The following is a 16,461-nucleotide window of genomic DNA, read 5'->3' as shown; positions in this document are numbered from 1 at the left end:
GAACAGAGGTCATTCAGATGGTTCAGTATTGCTCTAGTTGCCATTTTGCAGGTAACCCTCCCTCAATGGAATAGGTGGGTTTTGGTCTTCTTATCTATTACCTCTCAAGCAACAGTTTATTAAACTGCATGCCATTTGAATCTGTAATTATATAATACTGTGTTTCCCTGAAAATAAGACCTAGCCAGACCATCAGCCCTAATGCGTCTTTTGGAGCAAAAATTAACATAAGACCCGGTCTTATTTTACTATAAGACTGGGTATAATATAATACCAGGTATAATATAATATAATATAATATAATATAATATAATATAATATAATATAATATAATATAAAAATACCGGGTCTCATATTAATTTTTGCCGATGGTCCCGCTAGGTCTTATTTTCGGGGCAACACGGTATGTAGATTTTCACTTAGAGCAATACTGATTCTAAGAGACTAAATTGTAGTAGACAGTGTTAGTTGACTACTCACCATCCCTTTCTCACCTTCTTTCTACTGATAGAAACCCAAATTTTTGTTCAGGTATCTTCCTTCCCCCAAATACACACACACACACACACACACACACACACACACACACACACACGAACAACAGAAGCTGATTCCAAGAATGAATTTTTAGTCTAGAAGGCCAATTAGTACATGGAATTTCTCAGCAATTAATGATATATTAAGAGTGTTTGTATGACCTAAGCTGGCTCAATCGGACTGAAGGGCACTACCCTTTATCCTTGATTGTTAGAGAGGTTAGTGTCTCTCTTCTGCTAGAATAAAGGAGTAGGTAGCCCCAGTTGCCACTGGCAACCATCTTAAAGTCTGAGGAAAAACACTGGTTGAACGACTTTGGTGCTGAAGGTGGTATAATGGAGAAACAGAGTGATCCTGCCTGAGTTTTTGATCACACCACTCATCTATGGGTCACTTGGAGCCTGCTTGCCTATGGGCTCTCTTTTATGTAAAATATGATCTTATTTATTTCTTAATCCAGTTTGAACTGGGTTCTGTTTTTTTGTTTTTTTCTCTTACCCATAGCCCAAAGCATCCTAATACACAGGCTGGAAACACTGAGTGAGAAACAGTAAGACGTAATTAGATCTTTAGAAAGCTGACCGTGAATCACTATAGCTTGCTTTCCTCATCACCTTTCCTCTGTTAATAGGCTTACTTATTGGCTTCCCCTTTACCGCCACTAACTTAATCACTCCTGAAAATCCTTTAATTCTCTACTTATCATTCTACAGTTGGGGATGTGAAGTGTGGGGGAGGACGTCCCTACACAGATTACTTGTGTTAATGCGCGATGTTACTGATTGAAAGTGTTAACAGTTTTTCAGAGGCAGAAAAACAGTGTTGGCAATCACTTTTCTAATATTTTTGGACCATAGTTTCTACTCCTTTTCCTTGGAAGTTACACTTTCCCATCGTGGTGACATGTAATGGAGAAATTCTCCAGAATGTACCATGGTACCTATTTCAGTCTTGGAAATCCACTTATGTAAAGCAAACTAACTTCTATTGATTAGTAAGTTTAAAATTCTCTATGTACCTTTGACTTCAGGTTGATGTCAAATAGGGGAAGTATAAGGAACATCATCTAAACCTCTCCCACTTCATCTCCCAACCTTACAAAACATTTGGCATACTCAGAGCTGGGCTGAACTGCATGTGTCATTGCCAAATAATATTCATGAAGATCCTATTACATGTATTGACTGCCACTTAAGGAATGAAACAGGACTACATAATCAGTTGAATTTAATTCAATCTATTTGTACAGTCATGTTCAAGGTTACAACAAGGTACGTAGAATCTGATATTAGACTTCCTATAGAACCGTAAGAAACATTTCCAGGGTAGGAATTTAAGGGAAAAATGATTTTGCTCGTAAAACATGTACATAAGAGTGTTCCATAGATTGTTTTGTAGATTCCGTTTGATGTAGTACTGTGGGTGGATAATAAACTAAAAGATAACCAAGGTTTATCATACTAGTCTAAACCAAAGAGAGAAAATATACAGCCTCAGTTTTCAACACATAAAAACTAAACAATTCTATGCCGTGGAGTGGAGTGACCAAAGAAATGTCAACTTTGGTCATTTTTTATTTTATTTGGTAATAAAATCCAAATAAAATCTCAAGTATTGTATTAGGAGACCCACTAGTTAGGGTCTGTAACCCCATTTCAGACATTTGGCCAAAGTCAGCAAGGTCCCCCGGGGGATCTCACCCTTCTGTTGGGTGTCCTCATTTGGTCTGGACTGCCGAGGAGGCTGGCACCAAGTTTATTACGTGTATTCTCACAAATGTGTCCAAAGGAAATCAGATTACAAGAACAGAAAAATTAGCATCCAACATGAATCATGTACAAGCACTTATAATGTAGTCCAGAATTTAAAAACAAGCACTCTCGACTTCCTCTTTCACAAACATCTACAGTCTTCTTGCCATTTGTCAAAAACAGTGCTATCTATGTCTTAGTGGTAAAAGTAAGGCCCCAGAGGCCTTGTTCTCTAGATGCTTCCAGTGTGATAGGTGAGACCTAGACAATGTAGAGACTTTTGGAACGACATGTTTACAGTTGCATTGAGGCTAAGTGAAGTGTATCATAGGATATTACATATATTGTGTATCCACCTATACTAAGCTGAGAGCAGTATAGGTGAGTGGCAGTCAGGGAAAGCTTCCTGGGGAAACAGATTCTTAACCTTTTTCTGAAGATCTAATACGATTTGGCTAGGTGAAGATGAGTCGGTGTACCAGAGGTAAGCAACCAGGACTGCTGAATAGTACCGGTTTCATTGTCAACACCTTAAACTCTAGAGTTAGCAATGGTAGAGCCTAATCTATTTCATGACTGAAAGACTCCTGACAGAATATCTAGTGATTCACTGAATAAATTTCTAAAATGGCAGTTTCTAACAGTCATATTGAATATTAAATACATATTGTAACCAACTTGACCTCAAAGCATGGTTGTCTCTGTGGCACCCAACACAATGTCTAGCACAAAAGTGTTTATTAAATGGTTATTGAATTGAAATCCTGTTACCTAAATTTCAGCGAGTCTTCTTGTGTAAAACGGTTTCTTGCTAAAATGTATTTCTATTGATCTGTAGACATAAGGCTGTATGCTGTATTGCACTCATTGGGGAACCTGTAGGGGTTACTGAAAGAAACTCTGTGGAAATATTCTGGGCCATACAATCAAAAATAAAACTTGAATAAGCTTTTGATAGTGCAGAGGCATGTGGTGGTTCTTTTTAAGTCGGGGCAGGAGGTCAAAAGCCAAACCTGAAAATGAATAGAGACCCTACAAATCGTAATGTGACCTAAAACTAAAGGCTAATTTCTGTATTCATGGAAGCTGTAAGTATGGGAAGACCAAATATAATCAACTCTGAATGTCCTATTTAGTATATACAAAGATGGCACTATTGGCCCATTACTAATAAGTAGAGCATGCATTCTCATGATGCCATCTTCCTTCCCTTTGTTTTCAAATTCTGGCTTTGTGCTTAGACAGTCCATTACTATCCAAAGACTGTACATAGATATCTACCTAATTGTCAACTAGTAAACTTGCAGTTTAATTTTGTGCTCAGAAATCTTTAGTCCATTTGGGAATTTACCTTCTGTGGAGTACGAGGAAAGGATCTGTTTTCCCCAAATTCTAGGTGTATATTTGTCTTGTCATCCATTGTCTCTCCAGCATTGGGCACAGGAGGCCCTCAATAAATGTTATAAGATGAATAAATTAATGAATGATGAATCTGAACCTTCATACTCTCTTGCCAGGTCCCCCTTGGGATCAATAGTAAGTGATTGCAAGACTGACTCAAATTAAAGTGAAGAGCCAGGCCTAAAGCTAAAAGGCTTTTGTGAGGCTGGTATTTGCTGCTTTGGGCTATTATTAATTGATCTAACTTGTTATGTGAATATATTGATCAGTTTATTGAGGGATGAAAATGAACGACGTATTTTCTCATTTTTCTCTCTAATTATATTTTTGAGTCCTGAGAAATGTGTACGTATTACATATATTGTGTATATATACCTTCCTACATCTTTGACATTTTTAGATTTGACATACATTTGAATCTATGTATATATCATTTGAATGTATATATATATATATATCTTATATATATATAATATATATATCTATATATATGATATATAAATATATCTTATGCATAAAAGGCACAAGAGTTTAACAGTTAAGAGCATGGGAAATCAGGACTGCCAGGATTTAAGTTTAGCTCTGACAAGTACTAGCTGTGTGACCTTGGGCAAGTAGCTTAACTGGGCTGTCCCCCAGTTTGTCTTTAAAAGTGGGAAGGTTGATAGTATTTACTTCAGAGCATTGTTGTAAACATTACGTTCATGTAAAACACTTAGACTAGTGCCTGAAGTACTGTAAGTGCTCTGTAAGTGTTAGCTTTTATTATCCTGCTTAGTTTCCCCAGTAATCTTATTTTTGCTCAAGGAATGGATTCAAAATATCTTAAAAAGAATATATAGGAGTATTTGAATGAGGTGGAAAAAGTTACTCACTTGGCAAAAAAGGAATTTCTTTATTTGTCCTGGAAAATATATAGTAACACACGTGAATACTAACACTGTAAAAAGAATAAACTACGTCAGAGAAATAAAATATATTGAAAGTGTAAACTCAGAGGCACATCCGGTTTCCAAACACAAATTAAGGATTAAAAAAAAAAATCAAAATGACTGACTTCTGCTAATCTGCTTAGGAAGGCATAAATTGTTAATCAGGCTCCAGGCACATTGTTTAATACCAAGTTTAATAAAAAGTTTGCCTGGAGGAAGAAGAGGTCTGGTGCCCATTTGTGAAAGCTGGGCCGCTCTATTTACATCCTTAGTCCTGATACCTCTCAGGACACCACTGATAAGGTTTCTCTTGAAATTGGCTCCTCTTAAAGGAGTCAGAATTACTAAAAATTACTAGCATGAGATAGAAAAGTTATATTTTTTCACTGGTAGGAATGAGTTTGATCAGGAAATAAATTGGAAAAATATTTACTGAAGAGAATCTTTTGCAGCTTGTATGAGCATTTCACCCACAGAGCACTTATTGGGCCCTCAACTACGTGCTTATATCTGCTAGTGGCACTGTCACCTTAAAACTGTGAGCTTGAGATGGAGACGTGATATTTTAAAATCACTTTGTCCTTTCTCCCCAACCTGGATTTATCTATTTCATAAGGCATCTCATATTCGTATCAGGTGGGCTTTTGCTGTTCAGGGAATCAAGTAAGGAATTGTCTACAAGTCTTCCCATCATTTTTAGGAATGCTTGTCAATCATGTAAAACCTAAATTATTTGACAACCACACCATCTTCTGAGCAGTTGGAGCCTCTCGGCTGCTGCTTTGGACTGTTGAGTTTCACCTGAAACCCCAATTTCACTCCTTGGTTTAAAGTCTTTCTCCATAACATCATGGATGTTAGTGCATATATCTTAATTACAAAGCAGGCAAGTTTGACTCTCATTTTCTGTGATTGGTTTCTCTAACCAGCCATGATGAAAAGATTGTCATACAGAGAAAAAAAAAGTAAGCCATTTAAACATTCATTTTAATTTAGTGACAAATTGGGAAGCAAACATATGCTCTATTAACGTTCAGAGTCTTCAGTGCCCAATTAATCCAGCCCTGGGTTTCAGTAATCTCTCCTCTCTCTGTCCACGACATAAAAATCTTTCATTACATCGCATTACACTTCGTTGCTTGAGAGCATTTTACTCTTATGTAGCTTTCAGCTTCATATTTTAAATACAGTAACTGCCCTAGTTAGCATTCTCTTTGGTGAGAAAGTAGTTATTCATATGATCTCTAGATATCTTGCAGTGTCCTTCCCTCTGTTGTGGTCATCTCTTGAATTTTATTGTTTCTTGGAACACAAAGTACATACACATTTAAAGGGGGAAATTTTTTAAGAAAAACAAACCACGGTGCCATTTGTAAAGATATTGTGGAACATGGCATCTGAGAATTAAAAGCAAACTTGAGGAAGAAAAGCAAGTATCATGACACAAAATTTTTAAATATGAGACCCGTATTTGGCATGTCTGTACTTACTTCAAAGGCAGTTTACCTGCTGATAAATGTACTTTGAATGCAAAAATTGTTGCAGTGCTGATACTTTCTGGACCTAGAGGTTTGGAACTACCTCTTCTCGATGACACTAACCAGTACGTGACCCCTTCATTCTGCTGTCTTAATTAAGACCTGACCCAAACATCCATTTTTTGATTAAAAGGGAGATATGAGTCAGAAAAAGAGTGAAACTTTGGCACTAATGTTTATCATAAGGCCTCCCTCCTAGAATTACCTCTTTATGAAACACTGACAAAATCCCAACTAGATACTTTTATTAAACAAGTCGTTTAATATGAGAATAATTGGGCGATACAGTAGCTCGACTTGGTTCAATTTAGGATTCGGCAATAGTACAACTGGCTTGGTGGATTTTATCATTATGCATTGGTGATTACTTAGTCTGACCACACTATTTTGATCTGTGTTAAATTATACCTGTTGCTAAGGAGAGCTTAGAATATTTTACTTGAATGTGAAATTGAGCCATTTCAAACGTTTTATAAAATGGATGATAGTAGATTAATGAATCTCTCTCTCTTTTTTTTTTAATCCTGCAAAGGAGATTTAAGCTTTGCAGCTAAAAATATGATAAGCTAATTTTCATGACCAAAATCTAGACAATATGCCAGAAGGCAATTGCTTTTTTAAGTAAAAATGCATACCTTAAAATACAAATCAACACCTTAGACAATTTATTTGTGTACAGTTATATAAAGTTCACTTTTAGGGAAAAAAAGACAACCCTTTTACAACGTATATGGTTAAATTGAGCTGCATTTTCTTTAATTCATCAAATTAGATATATATAAATTTACAGCTTTTTGATTTTTACTGAGTAATCTATGTAATCAAGAGGGCAAATGCATTGTTTATGGCACCTTCTGGCTATGAGCTTGGCAACACACATTTTTAGAGGACCTGTCAAAAATTATATTAGTATTCCAAACATTAGTATTAATCTCTATAAGGTTTAATTAAAGGATCCAAAGATACCTTTTGATTGAATGACTTTAGTTTGTTGTTCTGGCTGTTTTAAATATCAGTATAATTCCCTTTTACTTTTTATTCATCCAAATAAGAAGGAAGAGAACATGGTCAACCATTTTTCATCATAAAGTTATTCATTATCTAACCCAGTGGTCCTCAGACTTTTGGATTTCATGGAACATTAATAGTTTTTGTTTGTTTGTTTGTTTTGTTTTTTTGTTTTTAAAGGAGGGAAGTTGACATTGGGTAGCTTGCCAGATTTCAATTTTGCCAACGGAGAAAAAACAAACAAACAAACGCCAACATAATCTATCCATACCCTTACATGAAAGAATTGACATCCATACCCTTACATGAAAGAATTGACACTTCCAAAGAAGTGGGAAGGTCACTGTCTGAGTTCTTTAAATGGAATAAATTGAGAATTTTGAAAAACTCCATAGGTTGTCATCATTTTTCATATCTGACCACTGACAAATAAACTTTTTTTTACCCCCCAAAGAAGGACACTTGAGTTTGGCTAACCTGGGGAATCACTGACTTAGATAAAGCTCATTCAAAATTGCCATCAGGCCATTACAAATAAAACAGAAAACTAAATTTTATCATGTGTTCCTCAGGTACTGGTCAACATTCCAAAAGACAATTTTAATTCATCTTTGCAACAGGAGCTTTACAAAAGGGTGCAAACACATGCAAAGACGTCTATATTTTTATTTTCTCCATAAGTTTCCATGTGCACTCCTTCATAGCATATTTATAAACAATGATATCGTAGATTTAAATTTCCCCTTTAATTTTTAATGCCAGAATTTTGTGGAGATGGTAAAAAGCAATAGCACTCAACAACTAGAAGTTAGAAAAGAGAGAGAGAGAGATAAAAGAGCAAAATGTATTCAGTACCTCCAGGGACAAATTACTTCATCTCCCTGGTCATCAGTTATCGCACATGTAAGTGATGGGTGTTGGATAAAGCCATCTTTAAGCTCCTTTCTGTGTCTCACATTTTCTGACCGTACTTCTAATTTTCAGACTATCCTCGAAGGCTGGATTAACTACATGACTTTTTGATTGGTGGCAATAGAAAGAATAGAGTTTAATGAAAATGGCGCATTTTAATGTCAACCATATACAATATTACTGTCTTAAGAAGATGTCTTCCTTTCTTCTTTCCTTTTGGTGAGATTTTACTTTGTAAAGAAATCATTCAGAACAAATATTGAACTGTGATTGTAATGAAATAAAATTGTGGTTATAAAATAAGAAAATAATTATTTTTTACCCACCAGGTAGGGGTGGAAATAAATACAATATTTCTCAACTCTACCCGTTGTCCCCAACGCTGTGTACATAGTGAGTATGTCACTGCACTAGGAAAGAACAGATGCCCTCAGAGGGGGCTGTGAGCTTGGGATGACCCTTCAGTGAAGTGAATGGCTGTCATTTTAAGCTACCTTCCTGAAGTACCCCCTCCAACATGAGGCTCTCTTTGAAGGCAGGAGAAGATCATTTATTCTCATAAAAAGTGCCATTATTATGCTTGTACAGATGGCCCACACAATGCTTTTTACTACAATTATAAACTCTAACACATGCTTGCAAATGGTTTTCCCTAAAATGAATAACCTACAAACATTTTCCTCCGTCTTAAAATCTGCGTTGCTCTGGTCAAAATAATCACGTCATTCCCATGCTCTCTGCTGCTCTGCATTTCTCAGAGAGAGAGTTACACTTTTGCTGCTAAGATATCACAGGTGTTAGTTAACAGCACGTTCATTAAGTGCGTGGCCCAAACAGAGATTCCCTGGAAAAAAGAGACTACAAGTATAACATTTTCCTTTTGACCTGTTGAATAATTATTACTATACAGAAAGCACGTAAAATATTAACAGTGTGTGACATGTAGGAAAACTCAGTAAAAGTTAATTTATTATTATTTACTTTATAATTATAATCATTCGAGTATATAAAAATTCTGAGCTTACTGGTCACTATTTCTTATCTTGGCTAAATATACGTATATATTTTTCATATTTGTTATGGGGCAGGGTGAGGGAGTCGGGGGTGGGGTGGGCTGTCTTGCCCTTTCAGTCTTTCATTATGATATGCAATATATAGCCATATTCAAATGGTTGACTTATATTTGCTCGGTATCCCTATGGTATACTTTAGGTTGCAAGTGTCAGAAGGACACACAGTTTATCTTTTTAGGTTGTAGGACAATAAAGATAATAGAAGGAAAATAGTCGATATTTTTCAAAGCACTAAGAAAACCTCTTTCTTCGTCTCATGAGAGTTCGGACCACTTTTTAAAAAACATACACCTCTGTTTATTTGTGATCCATGCTTATCATTTTCTTTAGGTGGTGATTTTTTTTTTAAAGGATAATTTTGAAATTTTCATTCCATGGTATAGAAGTATAGTGTTTATAAACATGTTAATGATCTGATGGTCTTTATAAAGTTGTATTTAACAGTAGCAATATTTATATAGCAGAAAATGGACCCTGTGTAAAAATGCCAAATTTGATTCTGCCTCTATTCTTATGTTTTCCTTTTATATAAAAATTCAGTTTCTCATCTCTTTTCATTTTACTCGCTTGGATATCTCAATTTAATTTTTTCTTGCTGTTTTCTACCCCTGTAACTTATTAGGTCTCCTGAACATCTTTTGGGTGATCTACCAATTTGGGAAATTATAGGAAGAGAAAAACACAGTGCTCTTTCAAGTGATAAAATATGAAAATCATACTCTGTGATGGCTAGCTTTATATTCCTTCAGAAGTTATTCTCCTACAAGATGGCACTGCACATTGTAGGATTAGCTTGGACCCATGCTGCCCGTTTATACTGCACATCAAATTTAATAGTAGCGTTCTGGCTCTAATTAAACTCTTCCTGTTATAAATCTCAGCCAGTTGATCTGATTAATAGAGGAAATGAACACCCAGCACGTTAGTGTAAAGCTATTAAACAGATGAAACAAAGTAAAATAATTTCTAATACTCTGTGGGGGCGGGGGACACATCTCTGCAAATGTGTCTATGCCACATTTATGCATGTGTGCTCAGAGCATTCATTCTTCAGTAAGTTGTCTTTGTTGGAAGAGTTGAAAACTTCCTGGATAGTTTAGTCTTGAATAGCTAGCATAGTGGCCATATCTGGTTCCCTCTGACCCAAACATTGTGGCTTAAAGAGCTTCACTCCAGTTTACTTTTGTAGTAAATGAAGGCTCACCACCCTTTTGAAGGGTTATTTGTATTTTTCCCCTCTTACGTGATCTTCTTACTTTGTGAATTATGGGGTTACAAAGACTATATACATTTGTCTGTGTAGTTAATTAGGGAGAACCTGAAGTTGCTCATAGAACTGCTTATAAAAAGGGAGCATTCCTAGGAATAGAAATTTAAAAAAATGTAGGCCAGTTCATCTTCATGGGAGGAAAGCTCAAAAATATTACTGTTTAGGTCCAGGAAAGTGCCTCAACCTCTCATCTGTCTTCAGAGTAGAATAAAAATCCCAAGGGAAGAAGAAGAAGGGAAAAAAAAAAGTTAAAGAACAAAGAGAAAAAAATTAACCCAAACTTACATTTCTATATTTCTTTTCTAATTTTGTTGGAACAGTGTTACAACTGGGTGCCCTGTGTGTGTGTTTTAATTTTCTTCTTTTAGCAATTTCCCTATTAGCATGATGTTCTTGAGTCTTTGTACTAAGAATCATTATCCAGAAAAAAAAATTCAAATGAGAGGTTTGATTATCTACATTTTCACTTTCTTGTGAAGCCAATAAGGTAAGCTCCGTAGATACTAGCTAGGCTGAAACACTATTAAAAAATGCAATTCAGACTGAGTCACTGCTCGCTATTTTTATAAGTGAGACCCTAATTCTGATCGACCCCAAAGAATGGGTGCCATGACTAAGCAAGAAGCATAAGGCAACTGGCTTCTGCGGATGTTATCTCATTTGGAACACATTTCAAACTTTAGAACAGATTTTTAAATTAGAAGTTGAAACCTGCAGACTGTCAGCAGAAGAGGCTGATTCACTCCCATAGAACTTATCTTACTTTAAGTTACATAGTTTTTAAAGAAGTAGGTTACCTGAAATGTGTTGTGATACATCAAAGGGAGGAATAAAAGACACTCCCAGAATAAGGGTGACACATGCATCGAAACTTTCAATATATGGACTTTCAATATATGCTTATTTGACTGGGGAGTTCTTTAAATTGGAAGCGTGTAGTTCAGTAAAACTTGTGAATGTTCATGGATCTCTGAAAGGTTACTGAAATTATTTTTCTACAATTATTTCTTTAGTGGTGGGGGTGCTTCATGTGCAACTTTTCCAGGGATAGCTATTATGCCACTATTATTATTGGGTAAATTTGAAAGAACGTATTGTCTTGGCAAGATCAGAAATAAGGAAAATCTTATATTGATGGTGGCGAGTTCCTTGTTAATTGGCCATTGCTTTTATTTGGAATCAGAATAGTTACCCAAAGTCTGGATACCCAGAAAACTGTGCGAATATTCTAGAGTTCCTTAAATTAGAGGAACTACACAAATTATAGCCTGTAATGATAGCCATAAGAATTATTTTGACCTGGCTTGAATGTCAAGACAGTACTTGGAAAATACTAATTTGTCTATGAAGCAAGAGCTGTTATGTGCTTGTCATCTTAGATAACAAAATCCACGATACAACTGCACTACAGGGAGAAATGCATGGAGTGACCCACTAGAGGTCCCTTCCAACTAAAAAAAAAGTTTCTATAGTTCAAAAGAGTAAGTTGCCTTAATAAGTTGGCATTCATGAGTGCAAAACAAGTAAGAGCCAGAAGGGGGGATCACAGGTTTTACTTCCTTAGGAAGATGCATGGATTTATTCAGAATATTTGTCACATTTTATCTCTTTCTTTAATCCTTATGTGGGACAATCACTTAGATCTAATTAGATATTCAGAACTTGTTGTTCCAACTTGATGCATTTGCAATAAGAAAGTGTCACTTGATGCCATGGAACTGTAGTTGTGCTTTCTAGAAATTTTAGCTGTTTCAAGTATCTTAGAGCAGTGTTTTGCAAGACAGATTTTTTTTCTTTTACTTTTTTTTTTGTAAAATGGAAGAGTGCCTCAGTAAGTTTCTACTTGCAAAGCTGATGGAAGTGGTGGGTGGAAGAGGTAAAGTACATGTTTTCTGATAGTAGGCAATGTGGTAGAAAAAGATTTTGTTTCTATATATTATCTTTGCAAAGTTATCATTAAGAAATGTAATTGCAATAAATTGATATAAAAGCCAGATAGTAAAGGGACTAAAAGTCCCTATAGAGACACCATTCTGTCACTTATAATGGCAGCAAAAGATAATTGGAGACAAGTACAGTAGAAGTAAACCATTGCCATTTTCCTTCAAAAATATGCTGCTGCCTCTCATGTTTTTCTGTAGAAATTGGTTACTTCCTCTGCTTCAAGAGTATGCCATGAACCATCAAAATAGGGAGAAAAATATCTGCTTTTTATTTTCCTCCAATATCTTTTAAATAATTAGAACACGCCAGAGAACAAAAGTGGGTGAGATACAATCCTGTGTGATTGTACTTTCCAGTAAATTGTTGGGTTGTTTTTAAGTTTCTGCACTCTGTATTGAAAATCTGGCCTCTGGCCTAAACTTTGCCCTCCTCCTTATGACATAACGAAAACATCTGCTTGATCATATCCCCTTCCTTCACACAACTTATTTTCCGGTTCTCTAAACTAGCAAATACAGAGCCATGCAAGTGCTATTACACAAAGGATGATGCTCAAGCTAAACTGGAAGATATTTTTTTTGCTCATAAAGTAGAATCGTAAAGGTTTTCCTTTTTAGGTAAAGGCGTCAGCAAGAAAGAAAATAAGTAATCCTTGGCCACCATTTGTATAAGCATATTTGTTATTCATTCTCAGAAGAGTTGTGTTAACAAGGTATATCCCTGTATTCCAACACGGGGAGGAGTTTGCACCTCCTGGATAAGAAACACTCAGAAAGCCCATATTTTGTATGTGCACCCCACCAGAGCAGCCATACATGTACACACCAGTCACTCCAGCAACATTCTGGCAGGAAAAACCTCTTCTTGCCCACATTATGTGCTTCAGTAAGTGAAAGTGAAGATTTCGTGAGACATGGGCCTGATATACCTCTTCAATTTCACTAACATTATTAAAATGTCTTTATAAAGAGAGAGAAGGAGAGGGAGAAGGGGTGGGGGGGGGGAGAGAGAGAGAGACAGAGGTGTGGCGATTCCAGATGATTAAACTTCTTGGTTCTTAAATGTCCTCAGCAGTTAACTCAGGTGAACAGACCCTTGCACTAACAGGGACCTGCATATAACTCCCCATAAAATATGGATTTTATTGCAGCAATGACAACCCTTCTCAGCACCGTGCTGACCTCTCCAGCATCTCCCATCTCAAGTTCTCCAATAACTCTTGGCAGAAGAATATCTAACTACAGAAGTAATTCCAGCTCTGCAGCTGCTGCAGTACACAACATTGCAACGTCCCCCTTTTTAAAATTCCGGATTTACGCATTGAGGGCTCCACTTTGCCTGCATCGGACACTTAACACCAGGCGCACTCGGTCTGCTCTTTAACCAGTCGGGGGAGGCGTTGCACCCCAGCTTTGTGCCTGGCCAGCCGTGAGAGCACGAGCGAGCTGCGTTTTCCACATGACTTTTCCCTGGACAGTCTGCTCCATTTTCGGAGTCCAGTGTTGGAATTTCCTTGCAATCTAAGCATTTCTGTCCTATGCGAGTTGGCAGGTGTTGCCCCGAACAAGCAAGCTAACAGTTTTCTTTAGCTCCTTCTCTGAGCCAAATCATCTCTTTATCTTAAGTTTTCCTTATTGGGAGCATTCAGGAGTTTTCAAGGTACTCGATTTTCTGCTTTACTCCAAAGCCAAGAAACGTAACTCAGCCAAAGCGGTCCCCGCATAGACCCTTGTGATGTGGGCAGGTGGAAATAAACCAAGCCCAAAACAGCTCCGCGGGTCCTACGTGCACCAGCGCCCTTGGTAATTGACCAGCCAACTTTGAGAATGCCAGCGTTCCCCTGGCAGCCTCTGCTGGTGGAGAGAAAGGCAGCGGCTTCTCCCTGGCGGCCCGCTTACACATGCCCCCACCCAGCCCCAGCCCCACGGTGGATCGGTCTTACCAGACGGCGGAGGAGCTGCGCACAGGCTCTCCGGGTAGCGGCACGGGTCCCGGGCAGTGGCAGCAGCGCCGCCCGCGCAGCCAGACCCGCGTGCGGCCCCGACCCAGGCTCGCAAGCTGAGCATCCCTCCCAACTCCTGCGTGCGGCACCCACCCAACTGGCGGAGCTCTCTCTCTCTCTCTCTCTCTCTCTCTCTCTCTCTCTCTCTCTCTCTCTCTCTCTCTCTCTCTCTCTCTCTCAATGATTGGCTTCCATCAAAGCTACAGAATAAAAAGAAAAAAAAAAAAACCCCAGAAAAGGCATGCACAACCACCACCCCCACCGCCAAGAGCCCGAACCCACCTCTGCTTGCCTTCCTAAGCCCGGGGAAACCCTGCGACCCGCCCAGACTGCTCCTGCCTCTGCCGCCGCCGCGCTCGCTGGCTCTGCGGCTCTTGCTACCGCGCGGCTGAAACTGCAGCTCTTGGGATGGGAAGGTTACGGGCTCGGGAGAGCTGGCTCTTGTGGGCACACACTGATTTGCAAGTGAATGAAGTGGGAGGGAGCAAAGAGAGGAGGACTTTGTTAGAGGCCCAGCGCCTGCCCCCACCCGCCCCCTCCCCTTGACAGAATGACTCCCTGTGTTTGAAGTCCTGAGCAATTCGCTCCCAGGAACACTCCCTCAGCTCTAGGCTTTCCTTTCATTTCCTTTCTTATTTTTTTGGGGGGTTAAGACATACTCAGAACTTATGTGACTCTGTCTGTTGCCTCCTTCATGCTATTAAAATGCACCCTGTGCTAACTATTAGCAGCAAAGGTCTCATGCTCTTCTTCTTTTTTTTTTTTTTTCAACCGACCGAGCAATTACAGTTCCCAGGGACACAGTACCTCCTCAGCTGTCAGTTGGCCAGCTTCGTGTTACAGCATGCGTAACATGCACACATATAAAACAAACCCGGTCTCAGGAGATAACAGTACCAATGGCTTTTCTTTACAACCTAAACAGGCGTTCTCCATACGCAAGCAGACCCAGATTCAGACGTGTCTTTCCTTCTCTCCAGCCAGGAAGACAGGTTTTTACATAGTCCTCCGATCTCTATTACTCTTTCAGAGTGAGTAACCCCAGGATGTTGTAGCATGAAGCCATGCTTCCCTGGGTTTGCAGGAACACGTGCAACCCAGACCCTTCAGGCTCATCATGACTTATGGCTGATTCCATCTTTCTAAGGGAGTTAATACTTAAGATACAGAAGACTTGGCAGAAGAGGGGTGTATAATGATATTCAAAGTCTGTTGAATGGTTTAAGATCTTTCAGAAAAGTTCCTTAAGTAGGATCACCTCCAAATTAAGCTCTTTGGAATACATAGCCCTTTGAATAGCTCTATTTACAGTTACGAAAAAGTAATTTCTAATATTAGAAATTGGTACTAAGCTGCAAAAAATCTTCTGCATGTCAAAGTATTATTAAATGAGAGTGAGGGTTCTCTGCATAGGAGATGTAGACATGATGGAGTCAGGCACTGCTGGATTAGGAAAATTAAATCTAATTGCCATCGTGACCGCACCTGGGGTCAGCAGCATCCCAAGCCAGCTGTTTGTGTATTCTGCAAGTTCAGGGGGAGATTCCCATTGCGTGGGGCTCAAAAACAAAATCCAGGCTACTTTGGCCTCTGAGAGGTTAAATGGGTTGGAGGTTGGTCTCCTTCCCAACTGAGCTCTTAACTCGAAAATCTTTTGTTTCTCCAATAGAAGTTCAGGCATTTAAATAAATCCCAAATCAAAGTATTTCCTCTAGGCAGTCAGAGCTTCAAAGAAGCGTGCATGGGATGGTTTTAGCACAGATGTTCCACACATGGAAGATGGAAAGACTTTGAGTTTCTTTCTTGAAAAGACCTTTCTCTAACGAAGAATTGCCACCAACTTACAAAAAGAGGCTGAACATTTTGTCATGCAGCTCTTCAAACTCTCGTGGAGAAAGGATAGGCAGAAGAAAGCTGCTTTTCATTCATAGTCCATCCCTCAGATTATGAATTTCTTTTACGTTTAATTGGAAATACTAGCTCCTTATGTTTGTATAGTCCTTTACTGCTTACAAAGTACTTTCATAGACATTTTATTTAATTCTTCTTTCAACAAGTAGTGTGATTTTTCCCCCCATTAGAACAGAGGAAAC

General features: G+C 38.2%; 1 protein-coding gene across 1 annotated transcript in view; it reads right to left on the bottom strand.

Moving 5' to 3' along the window:
* CDH6 (cadherin 6) overlaps positions 1–14,777 on the bottom strand; it is a 127,840-nt gene extending 113,063 nt beyond the window's left edge. The window contains exon 1 of the mRNA XM_033111185.1: positions 14,651–14,777. The gene's annotated coding sequence lies outside the window, so the exon portion shown is untranslated. The remainder of the gene's footprint in view (positions 1–14,650) is intronic.
* Between the last annotated feature and the right edge of the window lie 1,684 nt (positions 14,778–16,461).

The sequence above is a fragment of the Rhinolophus ferrumequinum genome, chromosome 7 (assembly GCF_004115265.2).
Source record: "Rhinolophus ferrumequinum isolate MPI-CBG mRhiFer1 chromosome 7, mRhiFer1_v1.p, whole genome shotgun sequence".
Classification (NCBI taxonomy): Eukaryota; Metazoa; Chordata; class Mammalia; order Chiroptera; family Rhinolophidae; genus Rhinolophus; species Rhinolophus ferrumequinum.
This window is presented reverse-complemented; position numbering and strand designations above follow the sequence as displayed.